At 47.3% G+C, this 20,851-nt stretch overlaps 2 pseudogenes; both read left to right on the forward strand.

Moving 5' to 3' along the window:
- The first annotated feature begins 3,826 nt into the window (after positions 1 to 3,826).
- On the forward strand, positions 3,827 to 4,358 carry LOC129459746 (glutaredoxin-1-like; annotated as a pseudogene).
- An 859-nt stretch (positions 4,359 to 5,217) lies between these two features.
- On the forward strand, positions 5,218 to 5,329 carry LOC129461387 (uncharacterized; annotated as a pseudogene).
- The last annotated feature ends 15,522 nt before the right edge of the window (positions 5,330 to 20,851 follow it).

The raw sequence follows: 20,851 nt of genomic DNA on the forward strand, positions 1-20,851 counted from the left end.
TGGATGGTTAATCCTCTTGGTCAGTCACTCGGTCAGTCAAATCCGGTTGTTGATGCTTTCCTACAAGGGTAAGTCCCCAGGTAGATGGAGGCGGAACAGCCTCTGCTGCCACGGGCTTGGGATATAGGAGCTGATAGAATTCCGTTGGGGCTCAGAAAACAGTACCCCAAAATGAAGCCCTGATCTGCAGCCTCAGAAGCAAAAGCTTTTCCTTGACCCTCCCGTGTCCTCCTGCCTCGAAGCCCCGCTCTTCCCCTGAGGCCAGCCACAGAAACTAGAATTCATTTTCTCCAAGGCAGGTCATAGAAACCAGAACCCTTTTTCCCAAAGCCAGCCATAAAACCTAAAACTATGACTCTAATTTCCCCTCCACCTTTCTGTTTCAAAACTGGCCATTGAAAAATGGCCCACCTTGTTTCACTGTAGCTCATAAGACCCCCATTCTACAGCGGGTCCTGCCCCTTACCCTGAAGGAAGGAATGCTGCTCAGAGAGGCCAAGAAGAATCCAGGTGGACAGGCCTTGCCATCTCTTCACACTGACTGCCACTGAGTCCAGCCACATTAGGTGATTTTTTTTAGACGGAGTCTTGCTGTGTTGCCCAGTCTGGAGTGCAGTGGCATAATCTTTGCTCACTGCAACCTCTGCCTCCCGGGCTCAAGAGATTCTCCTGCCTCAGCCCCCTGAGTAGCTGGGATTACAGGTGTGCACCACCATCACCAGCTAATTTTTGTATTTTTATTAGACACAGAGTTTCACCATGTTGGTCAGGCTGGTCTCGAACTCCTGCCCTCAGGTGATCCGCCCACCTCAGCCTCCCAAAGGGCTGGGATTACAGGCGTGAGCCACCACGCCCCACCTAGGTCATACTCTTTTTGTCCAGTTATATTTCTACACAGCTGTCCATAGTTTGTTAAACGTAAGCATAAAAATAGACAATTTCCCCTGTGTCTTTTGGTCTTCCTTCAAAAGGCTTCTCTATCTATACGTTAAATAAATTTATATGCCTTTTCTCCTATTAATTTGCCTTTTGCGAGTTGACTTTTCAGAGGACCTACATTTTAGTGTGGCGAGCAGGGTCACCAAAGCTGCTCTGCTCTTCTGGAAGCCACAGAAAAGGGAACCCAGGACCAGATCAGCTGGCAAAAAGGTAAGAATTGCTTACCAGTTAGGGTCCCAGCCTCTCTCTCTGTGCAGTGTCATTGGGTGAATGGTAAAACTCACTGTTTATCGCTTCTGCAAGGTTTTGATTAATGGGAGTGAAATATTTGTGAGTGGCTAGTCTTGATATCTGGTGTGCCTTTCCCTCCCTTCCTCCCTCCCTCCCTCCCTTCCTTCCTTCCTTTCTTTTCTTTTTTTTTTTTTTTTTCAGAGTCTTGCTGTGTTGCCCAGGCTGGAGGGCAGTGGCACAATCTCCACTCTCTGCAACCTCCCCTCCCAGGCTCAAGCAATTCTCCTGCCTCAGCCTCCAGGGCTCGTGCCACCAGGCACAGCTAATTTTTTTTTTGTATTTTTAGTAGAGGTGGGGTTTTGCTATGTGGTCCAGGCTGGTCTCAAACTCCTGGCCTCCAGTGAGCTGCCCACCTTGGCCCCCCAAAGTGTTGGGATTACAGGCATGAGCCACCATGCCCAGCCTGGTGTGCCTTTTCTTCTTCTGTTTTTTAGAGTCGAGGTCTCGCTCTGTCGCCAGGCTGAATTGGTGTGATCACAGGTCACTTCAGCCTCAAAATCCTGAGCTCAAGCAATCCTCCTGCCTCAGCCTCCCAAGTAACTGGGACTACAGGCATGTGCCACCATGCCTGGCTAATTTTATTTTTGTTTCTTTGTAGAGATGAGATCTCCCTATGTTGCCCAGGCTAGTCTAGATTAGAACTCCTGGGCTCAAGGGATCCTCTTGACTTGGCCTCTGAAAGAGCTGGGATTACAGGTATGAGCCACTACACCCGGCCCCATGGTTTTTTGGTTGCTTTACTTATCTATTGGTACATATCAAATTAGCTCAAGATGTAATAGCCTAAGCCATCTCTGATGGTTTCTAGGAGTCAGGAATTCAGGTCTCTGCTATACATGTCTGGGACCTCAGCTGGAGACCGAAAGGCTGGGGCTGGGACCATGTGAAGGCACAGTCATGTACAGCTGTCAGGATGGCTTCATAATTTGTGGTTTTCAGTGAACAGTGAAACACAGGGCCCTGGTTAAGAAATGATGAAGAATGTACTGGGGGTGGAGATGGAGAGTGATTAGTAATAGAAATGGAATGTAGTGATGTTTGCACAATTCTGTGAATATGCTACAAACCATTGAATGTTTCACTTTCAATGGGTGAATTTTATAATATATGCATTATATCTCAATAAAGCTGTTTACAGATTATGAAGAATTTCAAAATAGTGATAGCAGAGTATTTAAATGGGCCAGGGGCCCTTCTTAGCACACGACTCTGTGCCTGATACCAGGCCACACATCTGTGAAGCTTGCCCACTGCTGTCGGTTGAGGGCCTAGTTCAAAGTATCAACCAGAGCAGCCCCACGGGGTCTCCCCATGAGATCTGGGCTTCCTCCCAGCATGGTGGGCCAAAACAGAGAGAGAGACAGAGAAGCCAGTATCTTTTTTTTTTTGAAACAGGGTCTCACTCTGTCACCCAGGCTGGAGTACAATGGTATGATCATGACTCACTGCAGCCTTGAACTCCTAGGCTCAAGCGATCCTCTCACCTCAGCCTCCTGAGTAGCTGGGACCACAGGCACTCACCACCACGCCCAGATAATTTTTTAATTTTTACTTTTCATAGAGGCAGGGTCTCCCTGTGTGGGCCAGGCTGGTCTTGAACTTCTGGGCTCAAGTGATCCTCCCACCTTGGGCTCCCAAAGTGCTGGGATTCCAGGCGTGAGCCACAGTGTCCGGTCCCCTAACCCTTTTATGCCCAGCTTTTAAAGTCACATAACATCACTTCTACCACATTCTACTCATTAAAAGAAAGTCACTAAGTCTGGCCTGCATTCAATGGGGAAAGAAATTAGACTCTGTCTTTTGAAGAGAGGAGTTTCAAAGAAATTATTGATATGTTTGAAACTACTACGTTAGTCTTCATATCTAGGCTAAGTGATGTTTCGTGGTCTCCTACCCAGCACATAGGAGACAAAGCCCCATGTGAATTTCCTTGCCAGGCCCCAACAGAAACCAAGGCTGCATTTACACTGTGGGACCTAACTCTGGAAGAATAAGCAGGCTAAAACCACATGGGGAAGGAAGTCTTGTTTCAGGCTTTTTTTCCTTCCCTCTAAATTCCACTTCTGTATTTTATTTATTTATTTATTTTTTGAGATGGAGTCTCGCTCTGTCGCCCAGGCTGGAGTGCAGTGGCACCAATCTCGGCTCACTGCAAGCTCCGCCTCCTGGGTTCACGCCATTCTCCTGCTTCAGCCTCCCAAGTAGCTGGGACTACAGGCGCCCGCCACCACGCCCGGCTAATTTTTTTGTATTTTGAGTAGAGACGGGGTTTCACCGTGTTAGCCAGGATGGTCTCGATCTCCTGACCTCGTGATCCGCCTGCCTTGGCCTCCCAAAGTGCTGGGATTACAGGCGTGAGCCACCACACCTGGCCCCACTTCCATAATTTTTCTAATCCTTTTGTGGCATTTCTTCATTTAAAAAAATAAATCATGATTCTAGAGATAGATCTACTGGTGTTTGCTGGGGGCGGGGAAAGGGATGAATGGGGAATGAATGATTGCCAGTGGGCACAGCGTTTCTTTTTGGGGTGATGAAAAAGTTCTGAAATTAGATAGTTGTGGTGATTGTACAAGCTTATGGATATAATAAAAATGAGTGAGCTCAATACCCCAAGCAATACCTGCAACTGAGGATTCTTCCCGGGGAGATCACAGCCCATCGGCATGGCTCAAGAGTTTGTGAACTGCAAAATCCAGCCTGGGAAGGTGGTTGTGTTCATCAAGCGCACCTGCCGGTACTGCAGGAGGGCCCAAGAGATCCTCAGTCAATTGCCCATCAAACAAGGGCTTCTGGAATTTGTTGATACCACAGCCACCAACCACACTAACGAGATTCAAGATTATTTGTAACAGCTCACAGGAGCAAGAACGGTGCCTCGAGTCTTTATCGGTAAAGATTGTATAGGCGGATGCGGTGATCTAGTCTCTTTGCAACAGAGTGGGGAACTGCTGACGCGGCTAAAGCAGATTGGAGCTCTGCAGTAACCACAGATCTCATAGGAAATGTTCAACAATTCTGTGAAAGGTCACAGGACCCAATTGGAGAAATCATATGAAAAGCATAGTTGGTCTTGGTGTCATATGGATCAGAGGCACAAGTGCAGAGGCTGTGGTCATGCAGAACACTCTGTTATTTAAGATGGCTATCCAGATAATCCTGAACACTGTGTATTTATTTGATTTAGACTACCAGCGAAGATTAAAGCATGCAATGTAAAACATCTGAGAAAACTTACAGCCCCCTACACCAAGAGTGTATCTGTCAAACAGCTCCTACACTTCGAAAACTTAAGAATCCCTTATCATGAAGTTTGCCTGTTCTAGAATTGTAAGATTGTTAATTTCCTTCAGTCTCTAGTGACAACACTTAATTTCTTTTCTAATAAAAAAATACCTATAGATGAAAAAAAAATGAGTGAATAGCATACTTTAAAAGAGTGAATTTGGCTGGGCACAGTGGCTCACACCGGTAATCCCAGCACTTTGGGAGGCTGAGGTGGGAGGATTGCTTAAGCCTAGGAGTTTGAGACCAGACTGGGCAACATAGCAAGACCCTGTCTCAACAAAATTACAAAAATTAGTTGAGCATGGTGGCGTGTGCCTGTAATCCCAGCTACTCAGGAGGCTGTCTCAAGAAAATTACAAAAATTGCCGGGCACGGTGGCTCACGCTTGTAATCCCAGCACTTTGGGAGGCCGAGGCGGGCGGATCACGAGGTCAGGAGATCGAGACCACAGTGAAACCCTGCCTCTACTAAAAATACAAAAAAATTAGCCGGGCGTGGTGGCGGGCGCCTGAGCGAGACTCCGTCTCAAAAAAAAAAAAAAAAAAGAAAATTACAAAAATTAGTCAGGCGTGGTGGCGTGTGCCTGTAACCCCAGCTACTCAGGAGGCTGAGGCTGCAATGAGCTGTGATTGCACCACTGCACTCCAGCCTGGGTGACAGAGCATGACCCTGTTTCAAAAAAAAAAAAAAAGTGAATGTATTGCTTCTTGGCCTCTTGGCTAAGATGAAGTGTAGTATTTGCTTTTAGTAGTTGTCTACTATGGTCTGAATCTGTCCCCTCTTCCTCCCAAATTTGAAATCCTAACCCCTTAAATGATAGGATTAGGAGGCAGGGCCTTTGAGAGGTGATTGGGTCATCAGGGTACAGCCCTTATGAATGGGATTCATGCCCTAATCAAAGAGACCCCCAGAGAGTTCCCTTCTCCCTTGTGCTGTGTGAGGACACAGAGAGGAAATCTATGTACCAGGTGGCAGCTCCTCACCATCCTCCTCAGACGCTGAATCTGCTGCCGCCTTGATCTTGGACTTCTAGCCTCCACAGGGAAATAAGCTGTTGTTTGTAAGCCACGCAGCCCACGGTACTGTGTCATGGCAGCCCTGGCGGACTAAGACCGTGTCCTTGGCTGAATTGTGATTGAGAGCTCAATGGTACGGTCCTGGGGGAGCCGTGTGTTGTTTTGGTTTCTCAGAGAACCACTTGGGTTGCTAGGACTCTGGTCTGCATTTGAAGCCGTCTCCTGCCCAAGGACACCTGGTCACCACGGCCAGCGTGCAGCCAGACACCTGGGACCTCTCTGTGGCCACCAGAATTGGTGGATCCATCACTCGTGGGGTTTCTCAGGCTTTGCTTTCGCAATTTGTTGGTTCTCCTCAATTGCATTCTGTTTCCCTCTGTTGGTAATAGAAGACTGACCACAGGCAGTGGTGATGGCAGGGGAAGTCTTGGCTTAGCTTTTAGCGAGAGAGACATGCAGGGCATTGGCGGAAGTTCGAATTGGTGAGCCCAGCCCTGTCCCTCTCAGACCCTCCAGGCGTCTGTGTAAGAGAAAGTCTCCTGCATGTACGAAAGTGTTCTACAGGCAAACATGACCTTTTGTTTTGTTTTGTTTTGTTTTGTTTTTCATTTTGAGACAGAGTCTCACTCTGTCACCCAGGCTGGAGTGCAGTGGTGCAATCTTGGCTCACTGCAACCTCTGCCTGCTGGGTTCAAGCAATTCTTGTGCTCAGCTTCCTGCGTGGCTGGGATTACAGGCATGCACCACCACTCGTGGCTAATTTTTGTATTTTTAGTAGAGACAGGGTTTCACCACGTTGGCCAGGCTGCTCTTGAAATCCTGACCTCAAGTGATCCACCTGCCTCAGCCTCCCAAAGTGCTGGGATTACAGGCGTGAGCCACCACGCCCAGCCCCAATTTTGCTTAAGGAGGAATTTTATAGTAGATGAATTAATATCTCAGTGGAGAAAAGTACCAGAAGCTCCAAGAGCTGAAATAGTTGTAGAATTCTCTCACTCTCTTTGGGTTCTCAGAACCCACCCAAAGAGTGGTCAAGCTAAAATTTCAACCCAGAGACGTCTGATTCCAAAGGCCATTTTTCTTCACCTCTTCCAGCCAGAGAGTGAATGGTCATGTAGCCTGGGAGTGAAAGCCATGCTGAAGGGTTTGAACTTTTTGTTGTTGTTGATAATTAAAGGGTTTTGAGGCAGAAAAGAAACATAATTCAGTTTTTGTTTCAGAAAGATGGAGCTGGCCATGGTAGCTCATGCCTGTAATCCCAGAACTTTGGGAACCCCGGGCAGGGAGGATCACTTGAAGCCAGGAGCATGAGACCAGCCTGGGCAATACTGGGAGACCCCATCTCTTAGAAAAAATAAAAAAAGCAAAGAAAGATAATTCTTAGGAGCTTTATGTGAATATTCTTTGTTAGACATAATAACAGATAATACTGAGGAGAGGTTTTTTCTGGGTTGGCTATAATAATTTTTGCAGTTTTGTTTAAAAATTTTTTGATACAGGCTGGGCACAGTGGCTCACACCTGTAATCCCAGTACTTTGGGAGGCCGAGGCAGGTGGATCACTTGAGGTCAGGAGTTTGAGACCAGCGCCTGTAATCCCAGCTGCTCGGGAGGCTGAAGCAGGAGAATCACTTGAACCCAGGAGGCGGAGGTTGCAGTGAGCCGGGATCATGCCACTGCACTCCAGCCTGGGTGACAAAGCAAGACTCCGTCTAAAGAAAATATTTTTTGGCCGGGCGCGGTGGCTCACGCCTGTAATCCCAGCACTTTGTGAGGCCGAGGCGGGCAGATTACCTGAGGTCAGGGGTTCGAGACCAGCCTGACCAACATGGAGAAACCCGATTTCTACTAAAAATACAAAATTAGCTGGTTGTGGTGGCGCATACCTGTAATCCCAGCTACTCAAGAGGCTGAGGCAGGAGAATCGCTTGAACCTGGGATTGCAGTGAGCTGAGATCGCACCACTGCACTCCAGCCTGGTGACAGAGCGAGACTCTGTCTCAAAAGAAAAAAAAAATTTTTTTGATACAGCTCACCAACAGCAAGGGAAAATAAAAAATAATTTAAAAAAAAAGTTAAACTTTTTTTTGCAGGGGAGATAGGGTCTCACTCTGTCTCCCAGGCCGGAGTGCAGTGGTGCAATCATAGCTCACTGTATCCTTGACCTCCTGGGCTCAAGCCATCCTCCCACCACAGTCTCTCAAAGTGTTGAGATTACAGGCGTGAGCCTGGCCTGAAATCTTGACTAAAATATCAGTGTTCAGCCTCTGTAGGAACCCTGGAGACCAGTGTGATTTTTTTTTTGTATCTCATTCACTTTTTATTTTATTTATTTATTTATTTTATTTTTTAAATTTTATTTATTTATTTATTTATTTTGAGTCAGAGTCTGGCTCTGTTCCCCAGGCTGGAGTGCAGTGGCACCATCTCGGCTCACTGCAAGCTCCGCCTCCCAGGTTCCCGCCATTCTCCTGCCTCAGCCTCCCGAGTAGCTGGGACTACAGGCGCCCGCCACCATGCCCGGCTAATTTTTTGTATTTTTAATAGAGACGGGGTTTCACTATGTTGGCCAGGATGGTCTCGAACTCCTGACCTCGTGATCCGCCCACCTCGGCCTCCCAAAGTGCTAGGATTACAGGCTTGAGCCACCGCGCCCGGCCACTTTTTAAATTTTTAATTACTTTATTTCATTTCATTTCATTGAGACAGGATCTCACTGTCACCCAGGCTGGAGTGCAATCACAGTTAATTGCAGCCTTGACCCACCTCCGCACCATCAGCTCCAGCGATCCTCCCATCTCAACCCCTCAAGTAGTTGGGACCACAGATGTGCACCACCATGCCCAGCTAATTTTGTTTTATTTTCAGAAGAGATAAGATCTCACTGTATTGCTCAGGTTGGTTTCAAATTCCTGAGCTCAAGGGATCCTCCTGCCTTGGCCTCCCAAAATGCTGGGATTACGAGCATGAGCCATCTTGCCTGGCCAAAAAGATGTTTGTTTGTTTTTTTTTTTAATGGATTTTGTGGTTTGGTTCCATCATTAAACAAAAGGTCGATGGAGAGAGAAGCAGCAGTTGGGCAATGTTTGCCTGTGAAAAGTCCATCTGTCCTTATCTGTTCTTAATGTTATTCTACTTTTTCTAAAGTTGAATTTCTCTGCTGTGCAGCACAGCAGGCTTTATGTAAAATTGTATTCAAATTTATAGGCGATAAGTGGTTTTTAAGTAAACATATAGGGTGTTCCAACTGAGCTCTGAAACCTCTGGCTGATGGATGCATTTAAGAAAGATGGTGAGACGCTGTCAGAGCCAGCCCAGGCCATAGCACAGTTCTACAGACTGAGGGGCTTAATCCACAGAAACAGACTTTCCCACAGTTCTGAAGGCTCCAAGTCTGCAATAAGTTGTTGGCAGCGTGGTTTCTTCTGAGGCCTCTCTCCTTGGCTTGTAGATGGCCGTCTTCTCCCTGTGTCCTCACTTGGTCATCCCTCTGGGTGTGTCTGTGTCCTGACCCTCTCTTCTCATAAGGACATCAGCCATTCTGGATTAGGGCCCACCCTAATGACCTAAATTTAACTCAGTTCCCCTTTAAAGTCCCTGCCTCCAAATACAGTCACATTCTGAGATGCTGGGGTTCTTATTCATCTCTGTAATTTTATCTTTTTAAGAATATTATGTAAGTAAAATTATATAGTATGTAACTTCTTGAAATTGGCCTTTTTTCCAGCCTGGGCAATATGGTGAAACCCCACCTCTACAAAAATGCCATGATGGTGCCACTGCACTCCAGCCTGGGTGACAGAGCGAGACCCTATCTCAAAACAAACAAACAAAACAAACAAAAACTAAAGTGAAAGTGTTATGGATACAGCTGAAGCCTCCCTCCATTCCATTTCACTCCCTGGGATTCCTCTGCAGAATTAATTTCTGTCTTGAAGTTAGTAAACATTCTTCTCACCCATGATTTGTATGTTATTACATATTGATGTTTCCGCTTTGTTTCACATGTTTTAAGTATTTATAGAAATGTTACCAGATTGTATGTATCTTCCGGCAACTTGCTTTTTGTTCTAGATGTTATGCTCAAGTTTTAGTCCTGTTGATACAAGTAACTGTGGTTCATTTTTCTTCACTGCTATAGTGTATTCCACTGAGCGACTGTATCTGTTCCCCTACTAACGGACATTTAGGTTGTTTCTTGTTTTTTTACTATAACAATGTTCTCTCTCTCTCTCTCTCTCTTTCTTCGGAGTTTTGCTCTTGTCTCCCAGGCTGGAGTGTGGTGACACATCTCGGCTCACTGCAACCTCCACCTCCTGGGTTCAAGTAAGTCTCCTGCCTCAGCCTCCCGAGCAGCTGGGATTATAGGTGCGTGCCACCACGCCCAGCTAATTTTTGTATTTTTAGTAGAAACGGGGTTTCACCATGTTGGCCAGGCTGTCTGGTCTTGAACTCCTGACCTCAGGTGATCCACCCACCTCGGCCTCCCAAAGTGCTGGGTTACAGGCATGAGCCACTGCACCCAGCCACAATGACCATCTTTGACCTGCCTCCTTACGAAGTGGTACTTTCTTTAGAAAGATAAGAACCTTTAACAAGGAAGAAAAGGGCCAACCTGCAGCGAGATTTGGAGAAGGGAAACAGCATTTGCAGGACATCCACTCAGCTCTAGGCATCGTGCCATGCAGCTTAAGTATATGATCACAGCCTCGGCTTGGGAGGGGCCTGAGGACCTAATGAACAGCCTGGTACAGCCTAGGACATCCTGGGAAGTTCTGGAAATACTGACTCCAAGCAGGTCAAGGTATTTGCCCTACTTTTTCCAGTTCAAGTTGCATATCTCTCACTTTGCATGTTCTCAGAACTTTAAAAGCAAAGACTCTGGAGTCAGACTGCCTGCATTTATTCACCGGGTTCAGTTCATCACTTACCAGTTGTATGAACTTGGACAAGTTACTCAAACTTTCTGGGCTTCAATTCCCTTATCTGTGAAGTCAGAAATAGCACCTAGCCCATAATGTTATTGAAAAGATTAAATGAGATCATCTATGTAAAACACTTAGAGCTGTGTCTCACACACCATAGTGCAAATCTTAGATATAATAATTGATGATGGCTGGGTGCAGTGGCTCACACCTGTAATCCCAGCACTTAGAGAGGCCAAGGCAGGAGGATTGCTTGCGCCCAGGATTTCAAGACCAGCCTGGGCAACAGAGTGAGATCCCATCTCTAAAAAAAAAAAAAAGACATACAATAACAACAACAACAACAAAATCAATGAAATGAAATTAAACATTAAAAATATATAATAATAATTGATGGTGATCAAATGATGATCATGTTGAATACAGCCTCTCTCCGACCGTGTATACATCTTTGCATTCATGTTGCTTTACCAAAATCCAGGAAATATCATTTTCCTTCTCTAGCATCATATAACTTTTTTTTTTAACTGTAATTCTTTTTTTTTTTTGAGATGGAGTTTTGCTCTTGTTGCCCAGCCTGGAGTGCAGTGGCGTGATCTCGGCTCACTGCAACCTCTGCCTCCTGGGTTCAAGCAATTCTACCGCTTCAGCCTCCTGAGTAGCTGGGATTACAGGTATGTGCCACCACACCCGGCTAATTTTATATTTTTTTAGTATAGATAGAGTTTCACCACGTTGGTCAGGCTGGTCTTGCACTCCTGACCTCAAGTGATCCACCTGCCTCGGCCTCCCAGAGTGCTGGGATTATAGGCGTGAGCCACTGTGCGCTTTCTATGACGTATTTTGTTAGCATGCTGAAAAGAAACCAACTTTTTCAACCTGAGGATGTCAGTTGGTCAGTTCACTTTCTCTTCTTTTCGGAATTGCATTGAGAACATCCTGTACTGTTCTTAGCACCTGTTGATAGATGTAAATCCTTGTCTAGGTGTGGCCAGAGCTCCAGGTGTATCAATATTTGTTAACAGCTCAGAAGCACTTGGCTTTCATGGGACAGGGCCGTGGGATTGTGGACTATAGGTCAGACGCTGATGTTTGAAATGCCACACACAAACTCCTTCTCCCTGAAGACACAGAGGGTGGCCAAATGTTAAATTTGAGCCCAAAGAGAATCCAGCACTGGTTGCAAAATACCCTTGTCTCTTTTGTCTCACAGAAGACAAGAAACAGTGAACAGAACTTCATGGCCAGGTACGAGCTTCAACCAAGCCTCCCAAGGAGTATTTCTTTGCCCTGAGCTTATTAAGCAATATATAAGTAACAGAGGGCTGGGCACAGTGGCTCACACCTGTAAATCCCAGCACTTTGGGAGGCCAAGGTGATTGGATCACGAGGTCAAGAGATCGAGACCATCCTGGCCAACATGGCGAAACCCTATCTCTACTAAAAAATACAAAAATTAGCTGGGCATGGTGGCGCGTGCCTGTAGTACCAGCTACTCAGTAGACTGAGGCAGGAGAATTGTTTGAACCCAGGAAGCGGAAGGTGCAGTGAGTAGAGATCGCGCCACTGCACTCCAGCCTGGCGACAGAGAAAGACTCCATCTCAAAAATAAATAAATAAATAAAGTAACAGAGACTTGAATTCTCCAGGAAGGCCTTCCAAAGGGCTCCAGAACACACATTTGGAGGTCCACAGATGAATGGGCCTGAGGCAGAGTGAACTCCATCATTTCCTGAAAGTTGATTGATTGCCTCTCTGTGCTTTGGAGACCACAGTTTTGTAGCATGGCAGATTATTTATTTATTTATTTTTTAAATTTTTTAGACAGGGTCTGGCTCTGTCACCCAGCCTAAAGTGCAGTGGCTTGATCACAGCTCACTGAAGCCTCAATGTCCTAGGCTCAAGCAATCCTCCCACCTCAGCATCCCAAGCAGCTGGAACCACAGGTGCCTGCCACCATGCTTGGCTAATTTTTGTTTTTTGGTAGAGGAGGGATCTTGTTCTGTTGCCCAGGCTACTCTCAAACTCCAGGCCAGACTCAGTGGTTCATGCCTGTAATCTCAGAACTTTGGGAAGTCAAGGCAGTCAGATCTCTTGAGCCCAGGAGTTCAAGACCAGCCTGGGCAGCAAAGCAGAATCCCGTTTCTACAAAAAATACAAAAATTAGCCTAGTGCAGTGGTGTGCACCTGTAGTCCCAGCTACTTGGGAGGCTGCAGTGAGAGGATCGCTTGAGCCTGGGAGGCGGAGGTTGCAGTGAGCTAAGGTCATGCTACTGCACTCCAGCCTGGGTGTCAGAGTAAAACTGCATCTCAAGAAGAAAAAAAAAGTGCCGAACTCCTGGCCTCAAGTGATCCTCCTGCCTCAGCCTCCCAAAGTGCTGGGATTACACATATGAGCCACCAGTAATTTTGAAAGCAAGAGAATTGAGATAGGCGCCACTGAAAGCCCAAACGTGCTCGCGAAATAGAGGGTGATCTAAAACGTCATCCAAGGAGCACCTGACACAGTACGTCTTTGCACAAACAGTAGCTGAAAAAGATACCCTTGGCATGGCCACCAATACCAAGATGGCCTTGAGACTCTGCCTTTCTAGGAATGCGCAGACCAAGGAGCCAAGCTGCCAGTGCCCTGCACCTTCTGGGGCCTCCTATGGTTTTGTGGACCCACTCCTGCACCCCCCTGCCATCATGGTTCACCAGGCCCCACCCCACAACCATCCAGTGCCCCTGCAAAAGGATAGGGACATTCACACCTGCCCAGCCACCCCAGGACCCCCTGGGCCCAAGCTTGGAGTGGCTGCAGAAACTGTGAGCCCCTCTGTTGTTAGGGAGAAGGTCCCTTCACCTGTGGCTCCCAATAATAGCATGAAAACAAATGGCAGATAAAATATCCTTTATGGCCGGGCACAGTGGCTCATGCCTGTAATCTCTTTATGGCTGGGCACAATGGCTCATGCCTGTAATCAGTTTGGGAGGCCGAGGCAGGCAGATCACCTGAGGTCAGGAGTTTGAGACCAGCCTGGCCAACATGGCAAAACTCCGTCTCTACTAAAAATACGAAAATTAGCCAGGCGTGGTGGTGGGCACCCATAATCCCAGCTACTCAGCAGGCTGAAGCAGGAGAATTGCTTGAACCCAGGAGGCAGAGGTTGCAGTGAGCCAAAATTGTGCCACTGGCCTCCAGCCTGGGTGACAGACCAAGACTCCATCTCAAAAATAAATAAAAATAAAAACCCTTTAAGCAGCTGCAGCGCGACTATTGCCTTCATGATCCTTTTAATGAAAGTGATGTGGATCAACAGGTTCTCTCAGGTGAGAATATGGGAGGCGCAGGCATTCAGAGCTTGAGTCTCATTCATGGTTATGAGCTGGGGGAAGGGCCGGGCTCTGGTCCTTAAGCCCAAGCCTGGCTTAATCCTCTTTTTCCATAAGAAATGCTGCCCCCTCTCCAGTCTCTTCCTCTTTCTGCTTGTTATTTTTTTATTATTGTTATTTTTTTTTGAGACGGAGTCTTGCTCTGTGCCCCAGGCTGGAGTGCAGTGGCGCGATCTCGGCTCACTGCAAGCTCTGCCACCCGGGTTCACGCCATTCTCCTGCCTCAGCCTCCCGAGTAGCTGGGACTACAGGCGCCCGCCAACACGTCCGGCTAATTTTGTGTATTTTTGGTAGAGATGGGGTTTCACCGTGTTAGCCAGGATGGTCTCAATCTCCTGACCTTGTGATCCGCCCGCCTCGGCCTCCCAAAGTGCTGGGATTACAGGCTTGAGCCACCGCGCCCGGCCCCTGCTTGTTATTTTTTGCTCAAGCTCATCTGAAGTATGTTTCAAGTACTTGCATCCCTCAGGACCTTGAGTTAAGCAACCATAGTAAGACATCGTGTCACTATAATGAGGGAAAAAAGTGGAATTTCCTTCTCAGGAAGTTTGCCAGTAACACAAACAGCCCCAGCCTCAGTCAACAAAGAATTTCATCAGAATTACCAGGCGCGGTGGCTCACGCCTGTAATCCCAGCTCTTAGGGAGGCCGAGGCGGGCGGATCACGAGGTCAGGAGATCGAGACAATCCTGGCTAACAAGGTGAAACCCTGTCTCTACTAAAAATACAAAAAATTAGCCGGGCGCCTGTAGTCCCAGCTACTTGGGAGACTAAGGCAGGAGAATGGTGTGAACTCAGGAGATGGAGCTTGCAGTGAGCCAAGATTGCACCACTGCACTCCAGCCTGGGCAGCAGAGCAAGACTCCGCCTCAAAAATAAAAAAAAAAAAAGAATTTCATCAGAATTTCAGTTCCAATTTGAAGACATTGCCAATTTGAACCAAAAGATGGGTGTGCAGATGGCAACCCGTAGCCCTTGGCTGGTAAATGGTCAATTTCTAGTTATTGATGGCTCCACCAAACACCACCCCTGTCCAAGGCTCCTCAGAAGATCAATTCCCCAGCTCAATCTCTGATTACAGAAGCAAAATGAGGAAAGAAAGGGGTCAGGTGGCTGACAGACCATCTGCAAAGAAAACTGTTATAGTTAGCAGCAAGGCTAGCAGATCGATAGATTGTAATCAGGAAGCGTTTTGAAAATCAAACCAAACGTCATTTGAAGGATCTGTGATGTGACTGTGCCTGAATATGGGATACCATTTAGATCCTCCTATAACCACCCAATAGGTTCTCCTTGCCCACTACCTAGAGCTGATTTATGAAGACAAGGGAATTGCAATAGAGAAAGTTTAATTCATGCAGAGCTAGCTGTATGGGAGACTGACATTTTATTATTACTTAAATCAGCCTCCTCAAAAACTCAAGGACTGGAGGGGAGGCTTTGAGACAAGGTTTCTGTCACCCAGGCTGGAGTGCAGTGGCATGTTCACAGCTCAATGCAACCTTGACTTCCTGGGCTCAAGTGATCCTCCCACCTCAGCCTCCTGAGTAGCTGGGAATACACGTGCACACCACTGTGCCTTGTAGAGACATAGCAAGATCCCTGCCTCTACAAAAATTAGCCAGGTGTGGTGACACATGCCTGTAGTCCCAGCTACTTGGGAGGCTGAGGTGGGAGAATCACCTGAGCCTGGATGACAGAGCAAGGCCATGGCTCAAACATAAATAAATAAATAAATAAAAATAAAATTCGCTTTGCTGAAATTTCATTCCCTAAGGAATCTCACCTTATACTTTTTAAAGCCTTTAACCCAGCCATGGATTTATCCATGCCTGCAAATACCTGTATGAGTTGGGAGCACTTTCCTCCTCTCAGGGTCCCAAGATAATTCGGGCTTCTGGGCCTGTCAGAAAGTGACATTCTTTACTTACGACAAGTCAGGAACCCTGTGCAGAGACTGCATATACAAGGTATAAGGCCAGTTTTCCTCAAGAGCTTTTTTTTTTTTTTTTCGGATAGAGTCTCACTCTTGTCACCCAGGCTGGAGTGCAATGGCATGATCTCGGATCACTGCAACCTCTGCCTCCTGGGTTCAAGCGATTCTCCTGCCTCAGCCTCCTGAGTAGCTGGGATTACAAGCACCCGCCACCATGCCCGGCTAATTTTTGTATTTTTAGTAGAAACGGGGCTTCACCATGTTGGCCAGGCTGGTCTTGAACTTCCCGACCTCAGGTGATCTGCCCACCTCGACCTCCCAAAGTGCTGGAATTACAGGCGTGAGCCATTGTGCCCGGTTATAAATCCTTTTTTCAATTAATCAAACCCTTGCAGAGGAGACAAACAATGATGTTTACCATTCACAGAGAGAGAGAGAGAGAGAGAGAGCAGAAGCCTGGCTTGTCAGAAATTCTTATTCTCTTTGCTGGCATACCAGATTTCTGGGTTTCCTTTCCCTGCAGCTTCCAGAAGAATGAAAAATCACCACAAGTCAGGCCTGTTGCGCTTCCACTAACAATTCCTTCAGGGTTCAGCAAATGTGACACACCAGACAAACTAGGAGAGCCTGTCGGACTTCCATCAGCAATTCCTATACATATACAAACACGCAAGTGAAAAAGACAAGCAGAAGGACTTGCAGACAGAGACTCCAGACCAAATCACAACCCAAGAATGTTCCTCCAAACAAGTCTCCTATTCTTTTTTTGTTTTTTTTGAGACGGAGTTTCGCTCTGTCACCCAGGCTGGAGTGCAGTGGGGGGGATCTCGGCTCACTGCAAGCTCCGCCTCCCGGGTTCACGCCATTCTCCTGCCTCAGCCTCCCGAGTAGCTGGGAATACAGGCGCCCGCCACCGCGCCTGGCTAATTTTTTTGTATTTTTAGTAGAGACGGGGTTTCACCGTGTTAGCCAGGATGGTCTCGATCTCCCGACCTCATGATCCACCCGCCTCGGCCTCCCAAAGTGCTGGGATTACAGGCATGAGCCACCGCGCCCGGCCACAAGTCTCCTATTCTTGATCCAGTTAGAGCAGACACCCCCTTCAGAGAGGCCAACAGGTCAGAAGGATGAGGTTGTTGGCAACACCTAGAATACTCACCAAATCAGACACCCATGATGGGGCTACAGGTGCGTGACATCTCCCCAGGACTGTTTATTGCATTGGAATCCATGCACCATGAGTTGGCAACACCCTGCTGGTAGAGACGGTGCCACAGTTAGCCCCCAGTCCAAGAACTAAATTGCCACTTGGGTGGGCCTCCAGATCCATCGCTGGTGGAGGGCTACCGAACCTCGGGCAGGTACCCACAAGGGTGGTCCTGGATGACCCCCCAAATTTGCAACCACCCAGTGGCGTTCTCCTTGTCCACTGCCTAGACAAAGCCAATTTATCAAGACAGGGGGCTGGGCCTGGTGGCTCATGCCTGTAATCATAACATTTTGGGAAGCCAAGGCAGGCAGATCACCTGAGGTCAGAAGTTCGAGACCAGCCTGGCCAACAAGATGACAACTTGTCACTACTAAAAATACAAAATTAGCCAGACATGGTGGTGCATGCCTGTAATCCCTACTACTTGGAAGGCTGAGGCAGGAGAATAGCTTGAACCCGGGAGGTAGAAGTTGCAGTGAGCTGAGATCGCAACATTGCGCTCCAGCCTGTGAAACTCTGTCTCAAAAGAAAAAAAAAAAACAAGACAGAGGAATTGCAATAAAGTTTAATTCCTGCAGGGCCATCTGTACAAGAGATCAGAGTTTTATCATTATTCAAATCAGAGAATTTGGGATCAGAGTTTTTAAGGCTAATTTGGCAGGTAGGGGCTTGGGAAGTGAGGAATGCTGATTGGCTGGGTTAGAGATGAAATCATAGGGGTCAAAGTGAGTTTTCTTACTGTCTTCTGTTCCTGGGTGGGATGGCAGAACTGGTTGAGCCAGATTACTGGACTGGGTGGTGTCAGCGGGTGCATCAGAGTGCAGGGTCTGCAAAACACCTCAACACTGATTTTAGGTTTTGCAACAGTGATGTTATTCCCAGGAGCAATTTGGGAAGGTTCAGAATCTTGCAGTCAGAGGCTGCATGGCTCCTAAACCCGTAATTTCTAATCTTATAGCTAATTTGTTAGTCCTGCAAAGGCAGTCTAGCCCTCAGGCAGGAAGGGGGTTCGTTTTGGGAAAGGGCTGTTATTGTCTTTGTTTCAAAGTTAAACTATAAACAAGTTCCTCCCAAAGTTAGTTTGGCCTACACCCAGTAATGAGCAAGGACGGCTTGGAGGTTAGAAGAAAGATGGAGTGAGGTTACATCTATTTCAGCACCAAAATTTTCCCAGTTAAAATTTTTGCAAAGGCGATTTCACCCTCACTTCAGGTAAGGCATCGTGGGGCCAATAAGAGAATGAACCTGGAAAGGGAAGGGAGCTCAAAGAATCAGAAATGAACATGATCTTGCACCCCTGATTTTATGGATCTAGACTTAGGGATAATCTCTTGATGCTGGAAAGAGATATTGGGGAGAGCTGTGAGGAAGTTCTGGTCTACATAGCAGAGAGTGAACTCATGAATCTTGTGACCCTAAGAACTGGTAGCCCCCAAAATAAACAGCTGCAAGACAGGTTTAAAGGCAGCAGTGCAAAATAGATGCATATATGATTCTAACCACCTTTTCCAATATATAGACACATACACAGATCTACATACTTAAATTCTCTCTTCCTCTCTCTCCTTACACACACACACACACACACACAGAGCAAATGTAGAAGATACTTTCCAATGGCTCAGCCTGAGTATCAGAGTGTCAGTTTCTTTCTTTCTTTTTTCTTTGAGACAAGGTCTCACTGTGTCACCCTGGCTGGAGTGCAGTGGCCTGATCATAGCTCACGGCAGCCTCAAACTCCTGGGCTCAAGTGATCCTCCCACCATAGCCTCCCAAGTAGCTAGGACTGCATGTGTGTGCCACCATGCCTGGCTAAATATTTACATTTTTTGTACAGATGGAGTCTTGCTATGTTGCCCAGGCTGGTCTTGAACTCCTGGGCTCACATGATCCACCTGCTTTGGCCTCCAAAAGTGCTGGGATTACAGGGGTGCGCCACTGCGCCCGGCCTGATGTGTGTTCTTTTTTTTTTTGAAATGGATTCTCGCTCTGTCGCCCAGGCTGTTGTGTAGTGGCGCGATCTTGGCTCACTGCAAGCTCCGCCTCCCAGGTTCACGCCATTCTCTTGCCTCAGCCTCCGGAGTAGCTGGGACTACAGGCGCCCGCCACTGCGCTCGGCTAATTTTTTGTATTTTTAGTAGAGACGGGGTTTCACCGTGGTCTCGATCTCCTGATCTTGTGATCCACCCGCCTCGGCCTCCCAAAGTGCTGGGATTACAGGCGTGAACCACCGCGCCCGGCCGTCTGATGTGGGTTCTTGTAGTCTGTTGTTCCATGCACAAGTACACAGATACACGTATTTTAAAAGAAAACGGGTATCATATTCTGTTTAGAAACTGTTTCATTTAAATATAGTATGATCTTCATTTCGAGTCTTTCATTACTTTTGTCTGAAACGGGATCTCGACCTCACTATATGTCGGGCCCCAGGCTCATCGTGCTGGCCGCATTGTTCCTCACTACATTCGGTTGAGTTCTGGTTCCCAACAGCTATGTTCACCCAAACCTTAGAATACAACCTTATTTGGAATAAGGGTCTTTCTAGGTATAACTAAGGTAAAGATCTCAAGATTAGAGCATCCTGGATTAGGGTCGGCTATAAAGACAGGCATATTTATGGCCGGGCCTGCTGGATCACACCTGTAATCCCAGCACTTTGGGAGGCCGAGGCAGGCAGATCACCTGAGGTCAGGAGTTCAAGACCAGCCTAGCCAACATGGCAAAACCCTGTCTCTACTAAAAATACAAAAATTAGACAGGTGTGGGGGCACATGCCTATAATCCCAGCTATGTGAGAGGCTGAGGCAGGAGAATCGCTTGAGCCCGGGAGGCAGAGTTGCAGTGAGCCAAGATCAAGCCACTGCATTCCAGCCTGGGTGACAGAGCAAGACTCTGTCTCAAAAACAGACAAAAAGAGAAAAAACAAAAGAAAAGACAGGTGTCTATAAGAAGAGGAGAGGACACAGAGGGGACCACCATGTGGTGACAGGGGCAGGGATTGGAGTGAAGCATCTACAAGCCAAGGAAAGTCCAAGATGCCAGCAGTCTCCTAAAGCTCGGAGTGAGGCATGAAACATTTTCCCTTAGCCTCCAGATGGAACCAACCCTGCCAACACCTTGATTCTGCACTTCTAGCTTCCAGATCTGTGGGAGAATATATTTCTATTGTTCCAAGCCACCCAGCCACAGGAAATGAACACGCATTCACCAACCTAATTCTCACCTCAGGGCCTTTGCACTTACCATTCCCTCTGCTTGGCGTGTCTTTCCCCCAGACTTTCGCATTGCTTCTCTGTTTAGTCATTCATGGCTCAGCTCAAGGTCAATGCCTCGTGGAAGCCACCCCAGTCACCCCAGCCCCAGTTACTTTTTATCCCCATTGTCCCACTCCACCATAGCCATGACACCCATAGCCACCCCAAGGCTCCTTTTTATCCCTGCCTGCCTCCCCACCTCAAAAGTCAGCTTGATGAGAAGAGGACTGTGGCTGCCTTGTTCCTTGTTGTATCTCCACCACCCAGAACAGCGCCTGGCACACAGTCGGTGCTTAATACATAAAATTGATAGAATGAGGCTGGGCGCAGTGGCTCACACCTGTAATCCCAGCACTTTGAGAGGCTGAGACAGGTGGATCACCTCAGGTCAGGAGTTCGAGACCAGCCTGGGCAAAACGGCGAAACCCCATCTCTACTAAAAATACACAAATTAGCCAGGCATGGTGGTTCACATCTGTAATCCCAGCTACTGGGGAGGCTGAGGCAGGAGAATCGCTTGAACCCAGGAGGCAGAGGCTGCAATGAACCGAGATCACACCACTGTACTCCAGCCTAGGTGACAGAGTGAGACTCGGTCTCAAAAAAAAAAAAAACAAA

The sequence above is a fragment of the Symphalangus syndactylus genome, chromosome 13 (assembly GCF_028878055.3).
Source record: "Symphalangus syndactylus isolate Jambi chromosome 13, NHGRI_mSymSyn1-v2.1_pri, whole genome shotgun sequence".
NCBI classification, from domain to species: Eukaryota; Metazoa; Chordata; class Mammalia; order Primates; family Hylobatidae; genus Symphalangus; species Symphalangus syndactylus.